The sequence below is a fragment of the Rhinichthys klamathensis genome, unplaced genomic scaffold (assembly GCF_029890125.1).
Source record: "Rhinichthys klamathensis goyatoka isolate OS25496 unplaced genomic scaffold, OSU_Roscu_1.1 h1tg000032l_1, whole genome shotgun sequence".
Taxonomy (NCBI): Eukaryota; Metazoa; Chordata; class Actinopteri; order Cypriniformes; family Leuciscidae; genus Rhinichthys; species Rhinichthys klamathensis.
In genome coordinates this window covers 2,846,356-2,864,803 of record NW_026606581.1, presented here as the reverse complement: position 1 = coordinate 2,864,803, position 18,448 = coordinate 2,846,356, and the positions used below count along the sequence as shown (strand labels likewise).

Sequence of the window (18,448 nt, the reverse complement as noted above, 5' to 3'; positions counted from 1 at the left end):
CATCTGTTTGATCTTTTTGAATCTCAACCGCCTTGTTGGCAGATGCTGGACATCTTCTACCAAATTCATATTAAGGTGCATTTTTGGAATTTGACATAACTATACAAGATTAGTGTGGAAAAGTCCAAACATTTCAAATGTAACTGTTCTCTTGTATCCTATAGCAAAAAATGTGGAAATAATCTATCCTGAAAGATGATATACCCAGGGCTACTCAAGTAACTTGATTACTAATATCCTCCATTAGATTTACATCCCTGATCACAGTGATGTTGGAAACATGAGTTATACATAGCACAAATGTTTAAAGTTTGAGACATTTGACTTTAAAAAGAAGGAAATGTTGTTCACTTAAACTTAGTAAATCACCAAATCTGCTAAACACAAAATGAACAACTCAAAGGACTCTTAGAGGCTGTAAGATTGGAAAAGTAAACATTCATCTCCATTATGCATCCTTTTAGAGGTTTAAGATTTTATTTAGAGGTTTTAGTTTGTTGCCATCATCTGACACTCATAATGCAATGGCCCCATTATGATGGCATCCCATATGATGTCATTACTTCAGAGATTCATGCTCAAAATACTTGAACTGATAAAACTTTTAAAATCTTTAATTTGATGGCTTATCTGGGGGCTGGGGACCTCTTGAGGCCACACATGAGAAGCGTGTCCATGGAAAAGACCAGAGGGAAACAGTGGATAAATTAAATAAGTAAAGTGGAAAATAATAATAATAAAACCAGTTAAAATGTTTAATTTCTGCTTTCTACAGTCAGAAATCACTATTGTTAATAATACTACCTTTGTCCCTCTAGCGGTTAAAAACAAAACTGCATGCATTTTGCAGAAGAACATCTTTTTGTTTGTGCTTCGGCTCTGCGTGACTGTGCGGATAAATATGGTCATCCTTCTGCTCATAAAACATTCACTACTAAGAGATAACCAGTTTAGATGGAAAGGATCTTAAAGGGGCATTATGCAGAAATCCCGTTTTTGTCAAACAGCGACCCCTAGAGTTACTGTGGAGTACTTGAATTTAACGTTACTGTCGTAAATACCACTCACTCAGAGCGTGACATGCCTGTTACATAGTATACAATAGTACATTGTGTTTAATTTGTCGTTTAATGAGATATAATATATGTTGTTAGTGGTGAGAATTTTCACGTGATTAAATACATAGATCCGACAATTTTAATGGTCCAGAGGCAGAACTTTTGCCAAGTGTGTTAGAGGTTCTGGGTTCTAATCGGTACTAGCTAGTAGTATAGTTTATTTTCCTCATCAAAACCGATTGTTTATTAGTGGTTGTATTTCAAGCAGGGACATGTTTTTTGTGCATTAGGTTTTGTGATTTCACCATAACAAAATATAGAGAGTCTCTCAGTCCCCGCAACGGATTCAGGCGCGCGTCACAACAGAACACTGTAACTTATCTGCACCACTGATCGCAGAGGCAACGAGCACTTTGGTCACTTGATTTCAAAAATAACACATTTCAGATCGCCTCTTATTTAACAAACGAACGAAATGAATGCTCTACTAGAGTTACCTGGAGATGTTTTATTTGTTTGTAATGGTAACGTTACATCCGTGCCGCGAGAAGTTTCAATGGGGACATAGCACACCCGCAAATTATGCCTATGCTCGTGTCCGACTCCTCGCTCGGTCAGTCTGCCGTTTCCTCTTTCTCTGTTCCTCCGACAATGCTTTCCTAGCTTTCTGCATCTTATATGCCGGCTCAGCCATGACGATAGTGTGACAAACTCCATCCATCTATACCTTGTTCCTGTGTGTATGTGTGCAGTTGCCGTAAAGGAATATGTTACATCGCGAGAGCTGATATCACGCGATACTTCCTGACGCGGCCCGCCGCACCGAAGTTGCAAGTGAGATTTTTTCGCTCACAGGCACCAAGGGGGGTCGAGATGCCCACCATTCAACCCGAAAGAAGTTATATAACCATTTCAATAACTCTGAAGCTGTTCAGTTAAGCTAAAAAAGCTGCATAGTGTCCCTTTAAGCTAACTAGCTGAAGATGTTATAGCCATTAATGGACACGGTATTTCCTTGAAAATAAACTTCAGCAGGAGACCGCTACAACAAACATACTGAAATGCCCCTTCACAATAGATAATGATTTTCAATGAACTGTTAGAGAACTACATATGGCCATTTATCTGTTCAATAAAATACCTCACTCGCCTATTGACTAATAAAAACGCAATCTCCACGTCGCTGGAGATGGCGATGTTGTGATGTTGGAGATTACAAATGTTTTACAACATTTCAAATCCCTTAGTTCTTGTAATCTCCAAAAAGCCAAGTCAATGTTGATTCTCGTTGTATTATGAGTGCTGTCGTGTTCTCTTAATTCCCTGGAGTTTGGAGATTTAGCTGCTCCATCCCAACATTTCTCACCCGTCGTGATAACTAACCTATGGTACTCCCACACCGTACACTAGTACAAAGTAGCCGGAGCAACTTATATAGCCTATGAGGAGACATGCACGGGCGAGTGACGAATGCTCGCAATTTCCCCCAAACCTATCCCGCTAGTTCTAAACTATAAACACTTAGGCTATAATAGGCTTATGGTGTGTATGGTAGTGTACTGTATATTGTGTCAGGGATGTTGTGTGCTGGTGTGCTATTCTTTTCCCCTTTCTGTCTTTCTCTCATAGAATTCATACAATGTGAATATTCTGTGAAACTCCTCCCTTAAAAGTTAGTCACTGGACATAAGCAGACTGTACAAAAACAGAGATTGTTGCCATGATATTGTGTTGAGAACCTCTTGAAAAGAGATTTATTTTTGAAGAAGACAGTTATCTTTTTTGTTTTCTTCTATTTGTCATGTCTGAAAGGCCAATGTTAATGTGTTGAGTTTGACCTATTCACACAAAGACAAATACTTCCTTTTCAGCATTTTGCTGTTGGTATGAACAGACTTTTCTATTACAGTTTTTTTCAGTCGCTAACAAGCGTTTGTCCAACCAGTAGTCACATTTCAAAACTCTAAACACAATTAGCACAGCATCGGTCTATTGTGGCCATACCATTCACACATTTCATGTCGTTTTCACACAATATGCAGTCAGTGAACACATTTCCACAATGCTTACATTTTCTTAACAGACAAGTTATACCTCCCAACAAAATTATGGATTGTTTTTGTAGTATTTGCGAATGTTAACACACACCATCCCACAATAGCAAAAACAATATTCCAAACCTTAGATACAGTATAAAAACCTCTGCTTTAGCAATGATATCAGTTCCAAAAACAATATATCTCAGCAAAATAATAAACAAACAATTGAATAATTGACACACAGCTGATTTATGTTGGGTAAATTGGGCCAACCCAAAATTACCCAATTTTTTTCTATTACATTGACACTTATACAGTAAAATTAGGACTTTGAGGAGTGATGTTTTTTGGAAACAGAAACAGAAAAAGACAAACACTGTAATGTCTGGACGAGGAAGAGTAAGAGCAAGGGGCCCAGGGAGAATAGCAGGAGCAGTGAGAGATGCAGTGAGATATGCAGTGAGAGGTGCAGTGAGATATGCAGTGAGAGGTGCAGTGAGAGGTGCAGTGAGATGTGCAGTGAGAGGTGCAGTGAGATGTGCAGTGAGTGATGCAGTGAGAGGTGCAGTGAGATGTGCAGTGAGAGGTGCAGTGAGATGTGCAGTGAGTGATGCAGTGAGAGGTGCAGTGAGAGGTGCAGTGAGAGGTGCAGTGAGAGGTGCAGTGAGATGTGCAGTGAGAGGTGCAGTGAGATGTGCAGTGAGTGATGCAGTGAGAGGTGCAGTGAGATGTGCAGTGAGAGGTGCAGTGAGATGTGCAGTGAGTGATGCAGTGAGAGGTGCAGTGAGAGGTGCAGTGAGAGGTGCAGTGAGATATGCAGTGAGAGGTGCAGTGAGATGTGCAGTGAGAGGTGCAGTGAGATATGCAGTGAGAGGTGCAGTGAGAGGTGCAGTGAGAGGTGCAGTGAGAGGTGCAGTGAGATATGCAGTGAGAGGTGCAGTGAGATGTGCAGTGAGAGGTGCAGTGAGAGGTGCAGTGAGATATGCAGTGAGAGGTGCAGTGAGATATGCAGTGAGATGTGCAGTGAGAGGTGCAGTGAGATGTGCAGTGAGTGATGCAGTGAGAGGTGCAGTGAGAGGTGCAGTGAGAGATGCAGTGAGATGTGCAGTGAGAGGTGCAGTGAGAGATTGCAGTGAGATGTGCAGTGAGAGGTGCAGTGAGAGATGCAGTGAGATGTGCAGTGAGTGATGCAGTGAGAGGTGCAGTGAGAGGTGCAGTGAGATGTGCAGTGAGTGATGCAGTGAGAGGTGCAGTGAGATATGCAGTGAGATGTGCAGTGAGATATGCAGTGAGAGGTGCAGTGAGATATGCAGTGAGAGGTGCAGTGAGATATGCAGTGAGATGTGCAGTGAGAGGTGCAGTGAGATGTGCAGTGAGTGATGCAGTGAGTGATGCAGTGAGAGGTGCAGTGAGAGATGCAGTGAGATGTGCAGTGAGAGGTGCAGTGAGAGATGCAGTGAGATGTGCAGTGAGTGATGCAGTGAGAGGTGCAGTGAGAGGTGCAGTGAGATATGCAGTGAGAGGTGCAGTGAGAGGTGCAGTGAGAGGTGCAGTGAGATATGCAGTGAGAGGTGCAGTGAGAGGTGCAGTGAGTGATGCAGTGAGAGGTGCAGTGAGAGGTGCAGAGATATGCAGTGAGAGGTGCAGTGAGAGGTGCAGTGAGATGTGCAGTGAGAGGTGCAGTGAGAGGTGCAGTGAGAGGTGCAGTGAGAGGTGCAGTGAGATATGCAGTGAGAGGTGCAGAGATATGCAGTGAGAGGTGCAGTGAGAGGTGCAGTGAGTGATGCAGTGAGAGGTGCAGTGAGAGGTGCAGAGATATGCAGTGAGAGGTGCAGTGAGAGGTGCAGTGAGAGGTGCAGTGAGAGGTGCAGTGAGATATGCAGTGAGAGGTGCAGTGAGAGGTGCAGTGAGATATGCAGTGAGAGGTGCAGAGATATGCAGTGAGATATGCAGTGAGAGGTGCAGAGATATGCAGTGAGAGGTGCAGTGAGAGGTGCAGTGAGAGGTGCAGTGAAATATGCAGTGAGAGGTGCAGTGAGATGTGCAGTGGGAGGTGCAGTGAGTGATGCAGTGAGAGGTGCAGTGAGAGGTGCAGTGAGAGGTGCAGAAGTGCACTATTTGATGAAAACATGTGGCCTAACCCTGAAGATCGCAGAGGTTAGATACAGTAATTTTGTGCTTTTTTTGTAAGCAATACTGTAAAACTTTTTCTGTTCTTTCATACCGTGTTTCTACTGTACCTCCTGTTGTAAACAGTAAAGGGAAAAAACTGATTTGCTTTTTACTAGAATGCTTTTGAATGTGAACATTACTGTACATGTGGACATACAGTTCCCAACCAAGAAAGTTAGTGTAAAAAGGTTGGATTGCATGTTTTGCATGCAAATACCTGTAAAACTGAAACATCAAAGTCTATGTAGTTTTTTTAATGTCAACAATAGCCAGTATTTTGAAACCTGGTGTACTTTGATTGACTGCATGTACCATGTGAAGTGAAAACAAGTGTTATTCTTTGACAGAATAATTTCATTTTGAGACAGATTTTCAGTGTTTTGGTAAAGTTAGTGTGTGCAGAGAAAGATGTGTTCTATTTTGAAATGAAGAGTTAGTATATATTTAACAAAATGTGTTTTTGAGAAGAAAATTAACCATTTGGCCAATTGTGTTTTGTAGGTGTGAGTCTGTGTTAAGAGTTTAGAAAAAGTATCTGAAGTATGGGTAAGCGCTTGTTAGCGATTGAAAAAAACTGTAAATAAATAAATAAATTTATAAATAATGCCATTTTGCAATGATTTCAATAGTCTTTCTGCAGCATTACCAGAAGTGGTCCTAAGTCAAATCTCAGAAAATACCTTTTTTTCCTTTTTTCCCCTATAATGTCTGTCCACATTCTTCCATTCTTTTAGCATGCTATAACATAAACATGTCCGCTATTTAGTGAGAGATCTCATCTGTCCTCCTGAGAGGCTGAGAAGAGCAATGTGTTTTGTCTAAAGGTAGCAGTGCGATGGATGGATGGATAGATGGATAGATGGATGGATGAATGGATGGATGGACGGATGGATAGTCATGGTGTGCATGTGTAAAGACAACCCCACCTCAACACACTCAATCAGCACATAAACACACAACACCACTAAAGGAACATGTGTGAGCATTTGGGGATGTGAGTGTGAAGGTCTCGAAAGGTGCAGGTGTCAAGCAATTTGGTGGCAATTGGGTGCCTGAATATTTTTTTTAACTCTTAACCATATATTTAATTTACTGATATACTGTTAATATAAAGTATAGCAAGCTTTGTATTGTAAAATATACTGCATAAACACAATAATAATTGGTGGTAAAGTATGTCACATGATTAAAGTTCTAAAATTGACATTTAAAATATAAAAACACCATCATATACAAATTATCATTTATTAAATTTTACTGTTTGCATAAGATATAATTGAATATCATCAAATGTGATGCATTACAGGGACTTCTTCTTTTTTTTATTGCAGTAAATAAAAAAAATACAAATTGTTTCATGTATATTTTCACTATAAATTACACTGTAATTCATTTTTGGTAACACTTTAGTTTAGGATCCAATTTTCACTAAGTAGTTGCTTATAGCATACATATTAGGATATTGGCTGTTTATTAGTACTCATATCATATTAATGCCTTATTCTGCATGGCCTTATTCTACATACCTTAACCCACCTACTAAACATAACAACTACCTTACTAACTATTAATAAGCAGTAATTAGGAGTTTATTGAGGCAAAAGTCGTAGTTAATTAATAGTGTGAATTGGACCCTACTCTGATTTAATTTTTTCTTCCAAACATTTTCAGTAAAATAACATATTGTTAAGTAAGATAGATAACTTATAGTTATAGCACTGTAGCATTTTCCGATCTTTTTCTGTTAAAGTTATGAACATTTTTACTGTGTGTGTGTGTGTGTGGGTGGATGGAGGGGGGGGGGGGGGTGTTGTTTTGGCTAATACACCTTCAGTCAGTCAGTGAGACACTAATCCACAAGATTTAGGAGAGCATTCGGGGCTGAGCTCTGTGTGTGTGTATACTATAATTTTCAAGAGAGTTAGGGACTTAGGGAGATATTCAGATATTCAGACATCAGCCACACACACACACAGAGAGAGAGAGAGAGAGAGAGAGAGAGAGAGAGAGAGAGAGAGAGAGAGAGAGAGAGAGAGAGAGAGAGAGAGAGAGAGAGAGAGAGAGAGAGAGAGAGAGAGAGAGATGAGAGAGAGAGAGAGAGAGAGACCCACAGAAACATGGATACAATAGCAGAGCTCAGTAAAATACAGTGGACGGTTTTGAAATAAGGGGGTTGTGTGAATGTGATAAACAGCCATCAGTTCTGCAGTCTGTGATTTGAGGACAAGTGTCTGGCCACATTTCCATGGACTCCATCCAGATGATATGGACCTGTACTGATCCTCATATTATCCAGCATCAATCCCAGCAGGCAAGGCATACATATGGTATTAAGATAATACATTCTCATACAAATTTTCATCTTAGCCAATGTGCTGTTATACCAACCATGTGGCTTTGTTAATGAGAGGTGTGCTATTTTTAAAAAAAAAATTAAAGATCAGACAAAATGAAAACAAATAGTTTTTGTAAACGAAATAAAAATAAAAACGGTCAGATTAATGAAATAATAATACAAATATATTAGCATTTTCATTGCTAAGAAATGAAAGAAATAATAAAGTTAATTTATTAACATCCTAGCAAATGGAGCCTGCTAAAAAAAACATCCTGGTGGTTGAGTTTTCTTGAACAATTAAAACTTAAAAATCTGTTGTACAACAATCATTTCAAAAAGTGACTATTGGTACATGAAAATTCCTGTGACATAAAACTGTGCAATCCATTTTGTTTCTAAGAACGTTTTATTTTTAAGAATGTATAAATGTGACTTGGCAATTGCAGCTGACCTTCACCTGCTGTACGCTTCAGTTATCTGCCGAACACAAAGCACGCGCTCAGAGAAAGTCAGCCTGAGCTGGCCAGAGAGAAGAGAAAATAGATAACAAGGAAAATATATTGTCATATGACGAATTCAAATGGAATTACACATCAATGCATCACCTATGAATGTATCATTGCTAATGGCAATCCTCAGATTCTTTAGGCCTGGGCTGCTGCTACACGCTGTTGCTGTTAAACATGGTTTACACTAAATTCTCCATTTTTAAAAAAGGAGTTTCCATCATGATCCACTCCCTCAGAGGTTCCAGAGAGGCGGCCAAATGGCAATAAAGTCCTAACAGGACAGCAGAGAGAGGGAGTAAAAGACACAGAAACAAGTGATGGAAAGAGAATGAGTGAATTCCAAATGGCATTTGTGCACCCCTGAAAAGTCACTGCTAGAAGGAGACCCACCCGAAGGGTCATTGCAAACGAAAGTGTGGCTTTTTTAGCTAGAGTTGTAGTCGAGACCAGCTCATTTGTGTCAAGACTGAGACCAGAAGAGGGTCGAGTCCGAGTCCACATGCTCCGACAAGACCAAGACCATGAAAATATGGTCTTAGACTTGACCTTGAGTCCAAGTCAGGACCATATTTTTTATGGTCTTTGCAGAGTCCAAGACAATATTATCATGTCAGTGGTTTTTGGTCTTCGAGTCAGAATCTGAATGTAGACTGAGTCCACATGGTCCTGAAAAGACCAAGACCATGAATATGGTCTAAGACTTAGTACAAGGCCATATTTTCATGGTCTAAAATATGGACTTGGATTCTGACTTGGATTTGGTGTTGAATTCCGATATGGTTTAGACTTGACCTCGAGGACCAAGAGTGTCAAAGTCTAAAACCATATCGGAATTCAACACCAAATCCAAGTCAGAATCCAAGTCCATATTTTCATGGTTTTGGTCTTTGAGTCAGAATCTAAGACCATATTTTCTTGGTGTAGGTCCTGTTGTCAGAATCCAAGCCCTTAGCCAGTGTTGTAGTCGAGACAAGTTCATTTGGGTCAAGACCAGAAGAAGGCCGAGTCCGAATGTAGACATGATCCTGAAAAGACCAAGACCATGAAAATACAGTCTTAGACTCAACCTTGAGTCTGAGTCCAAGATTATATTTTAATGGTCTTAGTCTTTGACCTTGAAGCCAAGTCTAAAACCTTATCTGAGTCCAACACCAAATCCAAGTCAGAGTCTAAGACCATAACTTCATGGTCTTTGACTTCAAGTCAGATTCTTAGACCATATTTCATGGTCTTTTGTTCTCAAGTCCAAGTCTAAGACCATATTTTCTTGTACATGTCATTGACTCAGGAGCATGAGGACTCAGTTTTGACTTGGACTGGATCATGTTGTTTTTTCAATGTGATGTGGGATTTTTAAAAATTCAGTTGCTTTTGCAAAAGACTCCTTACATTTTTTACATATTTGTTATATACCTTCACCAAGTCAAATTCATTTCGGTTTATTTACTACAATCTTAACAGCTATAAGCATGCATGAATGTTACTGTTGGGTGTACTAAACAGTCACATAAATGACAATAATGCCTGCATCACTTCAAGTGTCTGTTAGAGTAAGTAGGCCTAGTCATGCTCACTTTTGAATGTAATTCGCTCTATGTGGTTTTTAAGTTACTGTGCTGGGTGATGACAGTGTGAGTGTATGTCAGTCCACCTGCTGGGTGGCATCATCTTGTGTTTGACTGAGTTTAATCGCTTTAACTCAAAATATAGAATTCATGCACACATCGCTCTTTTTCCAGGTAGTCCGCAGTCAAGTGAAACATTACATTCTGAGTTGCCATGGTTTATTTTGACTGAAGGCAGTGGAGCTCTCTCTCTCTCTCTCTCTCTCTCTCTCTCTCTCTCTCTCTCTCTCTCTCTCTCTCTCTCTCTCTCTCTCTCTCTCTCTCTCTCTCTCTCCTCCTCTCTCTCTCTCTCTCTCTCTCTCTCTCTGTCTCTCTCTCTCTCTCTCTCTCTCTCTCTCTCTCTCTCTCTCTCTCCCTCTCTCTCTCTCTCTCTCCTCTGTCTCTCTCTCTGTCTCTTTCTCTCTATCTCTCTCTCTCTCTCCTCTCTCTCTCTCTCACATTTTATATACTTTATTTGATTCCACATTACAAGTTAATTTCATTTGGAATAATTTTTTTTGAATAATCCAACAGATTAAAACAAATCAGCACATTGTTATGAATTACTAAGGGTTACTATGAATAAATAAATAATTACTATTATTTATTTATATGTTGTATAAAGAAATGCTGATATTATTTTATTTATAGTTCTATTCTCCTTTATTGTTCTGTTTTATCTTTTATATGTACTGTTCTGTTATTGTTTATATTCTGTGTGAATTGGGTCCTTTGCTGTATGGGTCATATATGACCGTAGACAAATTTCCCTTTGGAGATCAATAAAGTTATAATTCATCTTTGTAGCATTTGCTCTTATGTGTATATATTTATGTGCATTAAATGCATGCAGATGCAGAAACATACCTTTGATGAAATATTAGATCAATCAAAGTTTATAACTGTCTAAGCATGACTTCGGTTAACCATCGGCTGCAGCGGTTCATAACAGAACAGTCACGTGTCTGTACTGAACACAACAGGGTGTGGTTAACAATTAGCTCAACATTACATACTTTACACACATACTGGAGGCAAGAGAAAGAGAGAGAGGAGAGAGGGGCCTTGCTGTCCTCTAACATCTGCAGCAGGCCCAAAGTTTTATTATACTTTGGTGTTGCTCTGTGAAACCATAGTAAAGGAGAAATGGAAATGTAATACAGCTGATAATGCATTACATGCAGCTGCACTGTCTGTATATAATTCCTTATGATGAAACAAACCTAATGTTTAAAATATCAGGACGTTCCTCAATATTGGCTACAGCTTTTCAGGTTATAAAGTCTTATTCTTTTTGCACACTGAAAATAAAAAAGTTTCTGCTAAATGAACAGATGTAATTGCTAATGTGTTTCTTGAGCTAGGATAATGTCAGTGCTCAAGAAGTATTAGATTTTTTTTTGAGGAATCTAAGGTCAATTAAAGCACGCATGAGTCCCCTCACAAACTTCAATAATTGCACTCCTACAAACTTTTTATTGGCCTGTAATGATTCAGCTTTCACACTATACTTTACTTTAACATTGTGAACATTTCTGCATCATTAAAAAAAGGATATCAGGTCTACAACGATATTCTGCTGAAATCTCTGCGATTTTTGCTCCTTAACAATCCTTCTGAGATCTAATGTCGTTTTATGGACCTTTTTTAATGATTGTAATAATTTGGAGGTAAAATAGCCTAGTTGCTTAAATTCAAAGTGTTCAACTCACAAATCTTGTTTAGGTCATATTTCATCTCAAAATGCTTAATGTTCATGAAAATGTCAGTGCAACACAATTTGAATGGTAGGCCTACTACTGAACAAATAGACTTTAAATATATAAATAAGCTTTATATATATATATATATATATATATATATATATATATATATATATAAAGCTTATATTTGTCCAATTTGTTGTATATATGTATATATGTATATATATATATAGTAGGCCTATTTTGTATTTTTTGTATTTTTGATTTTGGGAAATTGGGATGATCATGTCTTCTTGAGGTTCACCTTCAATGTTCCATCCAAAATCTCTTTAATAAAATGATACAGTCAGGAGTGAGTCAGAGAGCGTGTAACTCTTCAGAGTTGGACAGTAGTGGCCCCTGATGCAATTTCCTGTGTGTGCAGAGCATATACACAGACACGCTGAGAGTAGGGATTCGATTCATCCAATCGGTTCTTTCGAACGATTCGTTTCAATGAACCGGCTCAAAAAAGATTCAGTGGTTCTTTTACGTCATCATGTTGTCCAGGACATCGACAATAAGTCCCAGTTCAGTTTGTCACGGGGCATGATTCATTTCATAAAATAATCAAGTAGCCTAGATTTTGAACCCCAAAATGTGTTTTTAGAAACACGTTTTATTCGTATATCTAGTAATATTTTGGCTAGCTACAAAGTAGCTACATTACTTTTAGATTAATCGGTCAAATCTTAGGTTTAGCTTATTGTTCTTGCTATCAAACAAACATGTCTGAAAGAGACGGCTCTCTCGGTTTGATGAGTCAGTTTGGCTCGAGAACCTCTCGGACCGATTCAGTCCGAATCGTGATGAAATCGTTCTAGGTGCAAACGATTCATTGAAAAGATCCGACTCAACCGAACGATTCGTTTATGAATCGGTCAGGGCTAGCAGACGGGGGTTTGGCTCCCGGCGTAATCTGACCCCAGCACTCGGCTCTTTAAAGGAATTAAGGATGAATTTACTGAATGGAGATCCGCTGCAACGTCTGCTGAGTTCAGAGCAGGACCGAAAGCACTAAAAGACGGCGCTATAGGAGAATGAAAGTTTTGGTGGAGAAACTGTTGAGAGCGTTTATGAACTTTGGAGGCGTAGCGCAGCGGTGTGATGCGATGTGATGTGATGTGATCTACCGGCTTTGAAAACATTAAAGTAAAAACTTGGGCGGTCAAGAGCAGGACAGTCAAGGTAAGCTCAACGGTGGGTATGTACGTGGGACACGAGGATAGTTTGACTCCGGTTTAGAAAATATGTGTGATCATGTTTAACGTGTTCATGCTTTAGATCTCTCAAATTGCAGCGTGCGTTATTTGGGATGTTCTTATATGTTAATGTTGACATTTTCCAGTCTGACACACCTGTGCGTTGTGCCCATTTTTGGACGAAATTAACGACAGCAGTTCCTACATGTGCCATCATTGTGTTTTACTAATAAAGTTTTGTTCTGCTGTTTCATGAACAAACAGAAAAGGAAGAGTAATGATGCTGTTTGTAACCCGCCTTTGGCCACACGTGCTGTTAATAAAGTGTTTCTTGAGAGTGTTTATGTCTGTAACATTCCCAGTGCATGTGCATTTGTGCTCACGTGGAGTTTTTTTTTTTATTATAATGAATGAGTTTGATCTCAGTTTGACCTCACACACACCCCATCTAATTCTGCACAATAAACAGTCATGAGTAAATGCTTAGAATAAACCCTAGTTATTCTCTTCACTCTCTCTCTCTCAGATGCTTAAACACATTATTACAGTGCTTGCAAAATATCACTGTTGATATTATTCAAACTTGCAATTTCTCAGCCAATAACACATTTTTTTTGTTAATATCTAGTAATTTATGCAGTAGGTATATTATCTCAGAAATGGTAATCTCCATGGTCAAGTGGTAGAACAAAAAAAAGAAAAGTGATTCAAAAAGATTAAAAAATTATGTAAAACAGATATAATATTTTTTATAATGGTTTATTTATTAAATAGTTTATTTATTTGAAAACTAAAAAATAATGCACAGGATGTGTGTACATGTACTCACATGTATTGAAGGTGTAAGGAAAATATTATTTCGCAATAGTTACACCACATGACATGAATCAATTTTTTTTAAATAATGTCCTTTTTATTATCTCAGACATCTTTATTTGTCATTGACCCTATTCCTCATCTTCTAGCCTTAGCGTCATGTCAGGGTTCATTCTCATAATGACAAATGCCACTTAATTTGTGTAAAACCTAAGCATGCCTAAAACTTATTGTTGTCTTGCAAGCAGTGTTTTTTTCCTTCTTCTCTACAGCCTGCATCAGTCATTGCTTTCTCAGGGCAACTGCGGTGTGTAGGTGATGTTTACACCTCAGGATGGAGGAATGTCATAGGCTATATTTACTGCTCCAGCTGATAATGAGTGTGGCTAGTTTACAGAAGCCTGTTATTAGGCTGAATACAAAGCTTCCTGTAGACCAGAGGAGAGAATATTGAGGATGAGCTACAGGAGATCTCCATGCCTCATCTACAGCTGTTAGAAACTCTGTGATTCTTGTAATCCCAGCTATTTATACCACCACTAAATGGGTGTTGTATTCAGCAGCAGATGTTCTCACCCCTAAATATGACATATCTTCAGGCGTGGGCTGTGGTGATGAGCTATATTCAGTAGTGCCTTTTGGCGTCATTGATGGCTGTTCAATTTATGGTTCAGTGTCAAGGTTTGCTAGTCTTAGCTGGTTTAGCTGGCTTTCCAGCTTGGCCAAACTGGCCTTAAAATGGTGTAACTGATGTAAAAGCCATCAAAACAGTCTTGGAGACCAGATGGTGGTCTTTAAGTTTTTTTTTATATTTTCTATTTTTTAACCAGAAACCTTTGGAGAAACTTACCTTTTCAGTCCTTCGCGTAAGTTGTTTTGATTAAAGCTCTACAGAGAAGTACACTGGAGTCATCTCCATGGTCGACAACACCATTAAATCAAAATTGACTATTCTTATTTTTTTATGGAATATTGTGTTATTTGTTATAAATGATTTTTCTGCACATCATTTTTTAGAAAATTAATGTGCCCTCATGAGATTTAAAGGGATACTCTACCCAAAAATGAAAATTCTGTCATTTACTCACCCTCAAGTTGTTGCAAACCTGTATGAGTTTCTTTCTTCTGCTGAACACAAAGGAAGATATTTTGAAGAACGATTGGAACTTTGGCACCATTGACTTCCATAGTATTTTTTTTCTACTATGGAAGTCAATGGTGCCAAACAACTGTTTGGTTCCAATCGTTCTTCAAAATATCTTCCTTTGTGTTCAGCAGAAGAAAGAAACTCATACAGGTTTGCAACAACTTGAGGGTGAGTAAATGATGACAGAATTTTCATTTTTGGGTGGAGTATCCCTTTAATCAAAATGATTTCCCCTCCCTCTTGCAACAACATCGCTTTTCTAATGGCGCTTTTACCGGCCAACTTTCACTCACATGACATCAGCAAAAGCAAACAACAATGATCCAACGATCCAATCGATTCCTGATGAACCAAATCAAGTCCCTCACTACATTTTTATTTTCTTTTTCAAGAAGCCATTTCACTCAGATAAATACATCACAACAGAGAGGAAAAGATTATCGCAACTTTAAGCTGGATTAGATGATCTCCCTGGCCAAGCTGGTCTTGAGCTGGTGTAACTGGTCCCCTTGCCAAACCAGCTAATTTAAAAGTACCCAAAACCCCTTTAAAACCATCGAAACATTCTTGGAGACCAGCTGATTGGCTTTAAGTTCTTTTTTTTTTCTCACCAGAAACCTTGGGAGGAACCAACCTTGTCCGACCTTCTCGAGTGTACTGATTAGAGCTCTACAGAGAACTACAATGGACTCAGAAAGCGTCTGCATGGTGGAATGGATTTTATTTAGCTGTTTTCTGACGAACAGCTACTTTAAGTTAGTCGAGCAGGCATTTCTATTAGTCAGACCTCCAAAGCTGATGTTATGGGTGGCCATAAATTGTTGCACAGACACCAAGTGGAAACTTTGTTTCAGGCTGAAACAAAAGATGTCAGACTCTGTTTAGTTGCGTGCGGTGGCCGTAATAGTACTCAAATGTCACTGATTGTATTCAAATTGAAACACACTTGTGCACACACACACATACAACAAGCTGACCCAGACACACCTTTTTTCTGCTGATTTGAGTAATTCGGATGAAATGCCAAAGCCTTGGGAAACCAGTTTGGTCTTGACAGAGGCGATCCAGAAAAACAACAGAGCGGATTTCACACGTCTGTTGCGGCGATGATATCATTTAATCGCTTACATCACCGCAGCTGTACACGAGATCTGGGGTGTGTGTGCATGGGGGTACATAAAATAGAGTTTCAAAATGATATTCATTTTATTGGAGTAACAGAGGAGGTTCTGTTTTATTGAATGATGCACCAGAGACCTGTCCTGGTTTCCAACTGGCCCTTAATGACCCACATGCTTTTTTTTTTTTTTCATTTTCATAAGATTTACTCTTTCCATTAGTATGCTGTTTAACAGAGATCATATTCTCCTTGTGTCTCATAAGAGTATATTGAGTTTTGATAATGATGACAGTCTGTTTTCGGTCATTAAAAGCTATATACAGTGACAGCTTTGGCTTTTACACTTGTTGTTGTGGATGTGCGTTATATGAGAGCTATGACAGCTTGATCTTTTGAGAAGCCTATAGAACTGAGCGAAATCTCAAAAAATCAAACTTCTTTTAAAAATCTTTTGTCAATATTATTAATAAATAAATATTACGAGTAAATAAATACGAAATAAATCAAAGTATTTATTTGCTGTGCATGGCTTCTAAAATGTTTCATTACTTAAATTTGACCAAACTGCCATGATTTAAAAGGTAAAAGTAAAAAAGAAAATCAAATGTTAAATGCAAGAACTAAAATAAGTTAACAGTTTAAATTTTTTTTTTTTTTTTTTTTTTTTAAATAATGCATAGGCTATATATTTGTATAATGTTATGCATATTTATATATATAGGTAGCCTAAATATTCCGGTTTATTACTGAAGAGACTTTCAAAACATTTTTGACTGGTGACTTGAACGGATCAAGAATCAATTTATTGTAATGATTAAAATGTATTGTTAATCAGTTTTATTTATAGTTTAAAAAGAAAGTTTAAACTGATTCAGGGAGTTTAACTTGCCAACTCATGATTTTTGCTACTGAAATCAAAATCATATATGCTATTACACATCTTTGACTAAACTAAAAAAGTAAAAGTTTCATACTTTCCGGTTGTGACCATGATTGTGTGATATTTTAATAGTAATATTTATTGTGATTATAAACAGAAATGTTCATTTGATATCATAGCGAATATACTGGGAATGTTTGATCAATCTTGTCTATATCTTGTACGTGTCCTATAGGGAAAGAGTGTGGCTACTTTTCCTCCTCTCTTCCTCCCTTCCCCCGCAAAACAAGCCAAGGGTGCAAAATGCTTTGTTCCTCACAGCATTAGCACCGAGGCTTCAGGGGCTATTGGATTATTTGCATCTTGCTGTCATATTCGGCAGTACAAGTGGACGTGGGCTGAGCTATAGCAGAAACATTGGCTCAATTTGACCTCTCTTTCTGATGGCCATGTCTGCCTCTGCCAGGCTAGGCCTATGTCTCCCAAACCTCAGGTTCTGCTGACTTCAGTCAAGTCCGTACATAACGGGACAGAGTTATAGCATTTTGGTCAGCTAGCGGAATCTCTCTGTGCGCCGCTTCTGTAATTTGTCAGTAGGGCTGTAGTTACGACCATGCTAATTGCAGAGTGCGACATGGCACAGTTGTGCCGCTCTGCAGTTTGAATGTCTGGAGACTTCTGGTGTCAGTCCGTCTCATTTACCATTCCAACGCCACAGATGGTTTTCCTTTTTGTCTGTTACAAGGGCCCTTATATTGTCCAGAAGTTAACCTTGATGGCTTTGTAGTCTGTCAACAACCTCTTCTTGTGTGACATGAAATTTTGAAACATTCTGTTATTTAGTTATCCTGCATTGTGTGACTTGATGTTTCATTTTCCCACCATCTGAATAGAGATGTTATCTTTAGCAGTTTTCAGACTTCTAGATCAGTGCGTGTTTGTGACAGGCTACATTTAAAATCCAGTAACAAAATGATCTACAAGCTTGGCGCTTTGATTAGACCACAGGACCCTGAGAGAGAGGCTTTGTCACAGCAGTTGTGCAAACTGTGATATAGGGTCGGTGACACAAGATTATCTACGATAAATAAAAACCTACCGTAGTTTAAAACATACATGGCAAGTTAGTATATTCGTGGTTTAAATTTAATAAGCTTTAAAAAGGTGCTTTTAAAAACTGCTTTTTTTTTTAAATGTATAATGTTCTTTGAGGTCCATTTATAATGTTAGCCAGATTTTTACATAAAAAACATTCTAATTTACAAGTAATCTCTACAGACAATTTCCTATCCTGTTTTTGACCTTCTGTTTCAAACACTCAATTTTGATAGGTGCGCATTCAAGACTCAAAAGTAACGCCCACTGCTATGATTGGGTAACAGTTTTGCATATTAAAATCATTTTCAGCGTTTTTGCCATTGCACATGTGGAATTGTTCTGAAAACTTTCCAATGTTCGTCAGAGTCTGATCCCGAATCAGAAGACAAACCTACACCTCAAGTACCAAGGATTCTCCAGTCTAATGACCTCTTATATATGTCAAAAGATCTCAATTCATGGCCCGTTTAATGTTTTGTGATGTGGTGTAATCGAGTTAAAAAGTTGTAACATTTCAGAGTAATAAAAAATGTATAATAACAAGACAGTTTTTCCACCATCACGTTTGATTTTAAATAAATTGTAATACATATTCAAAACTTGATCATCAAAGAAAATGTGTATTCAAGACATTGTATTATGAATTGCATTTCTAATGTATTTTTAAATAAAAAATTGTTGATAAGAAGAAAAAAAAGGTAATTGACCGGCTAACGTCACAGA

The 18,448-nt window shown here is 38.3% G+C and overlaps 1 protein-coding gene across 1 annotated transcript in view; it reads left to right on the top strand.

Annotated features, from left to right (window-relative positions):
- The first annotated feature begins 12,346 nt into the window (after positions 1 to 12,346).
- plekhh1 (pleckstrin homology domain containing, family H (with MyTH4 domain) member 1) overlaps positions 12,347 to 18,448 on the top strand; it is a 39,122-nt gene continuing 33,020 nt past the window's right edge. The window contains exon 1 of the mRNA XM_056245567.1: positions 12,347 to 12,650. The gene's annotated coding sequence lies outside the window, so the exon portion shown is untranslated. The remainder of the gene's footprint in view (positions 12,651 to 18,448) is intronic.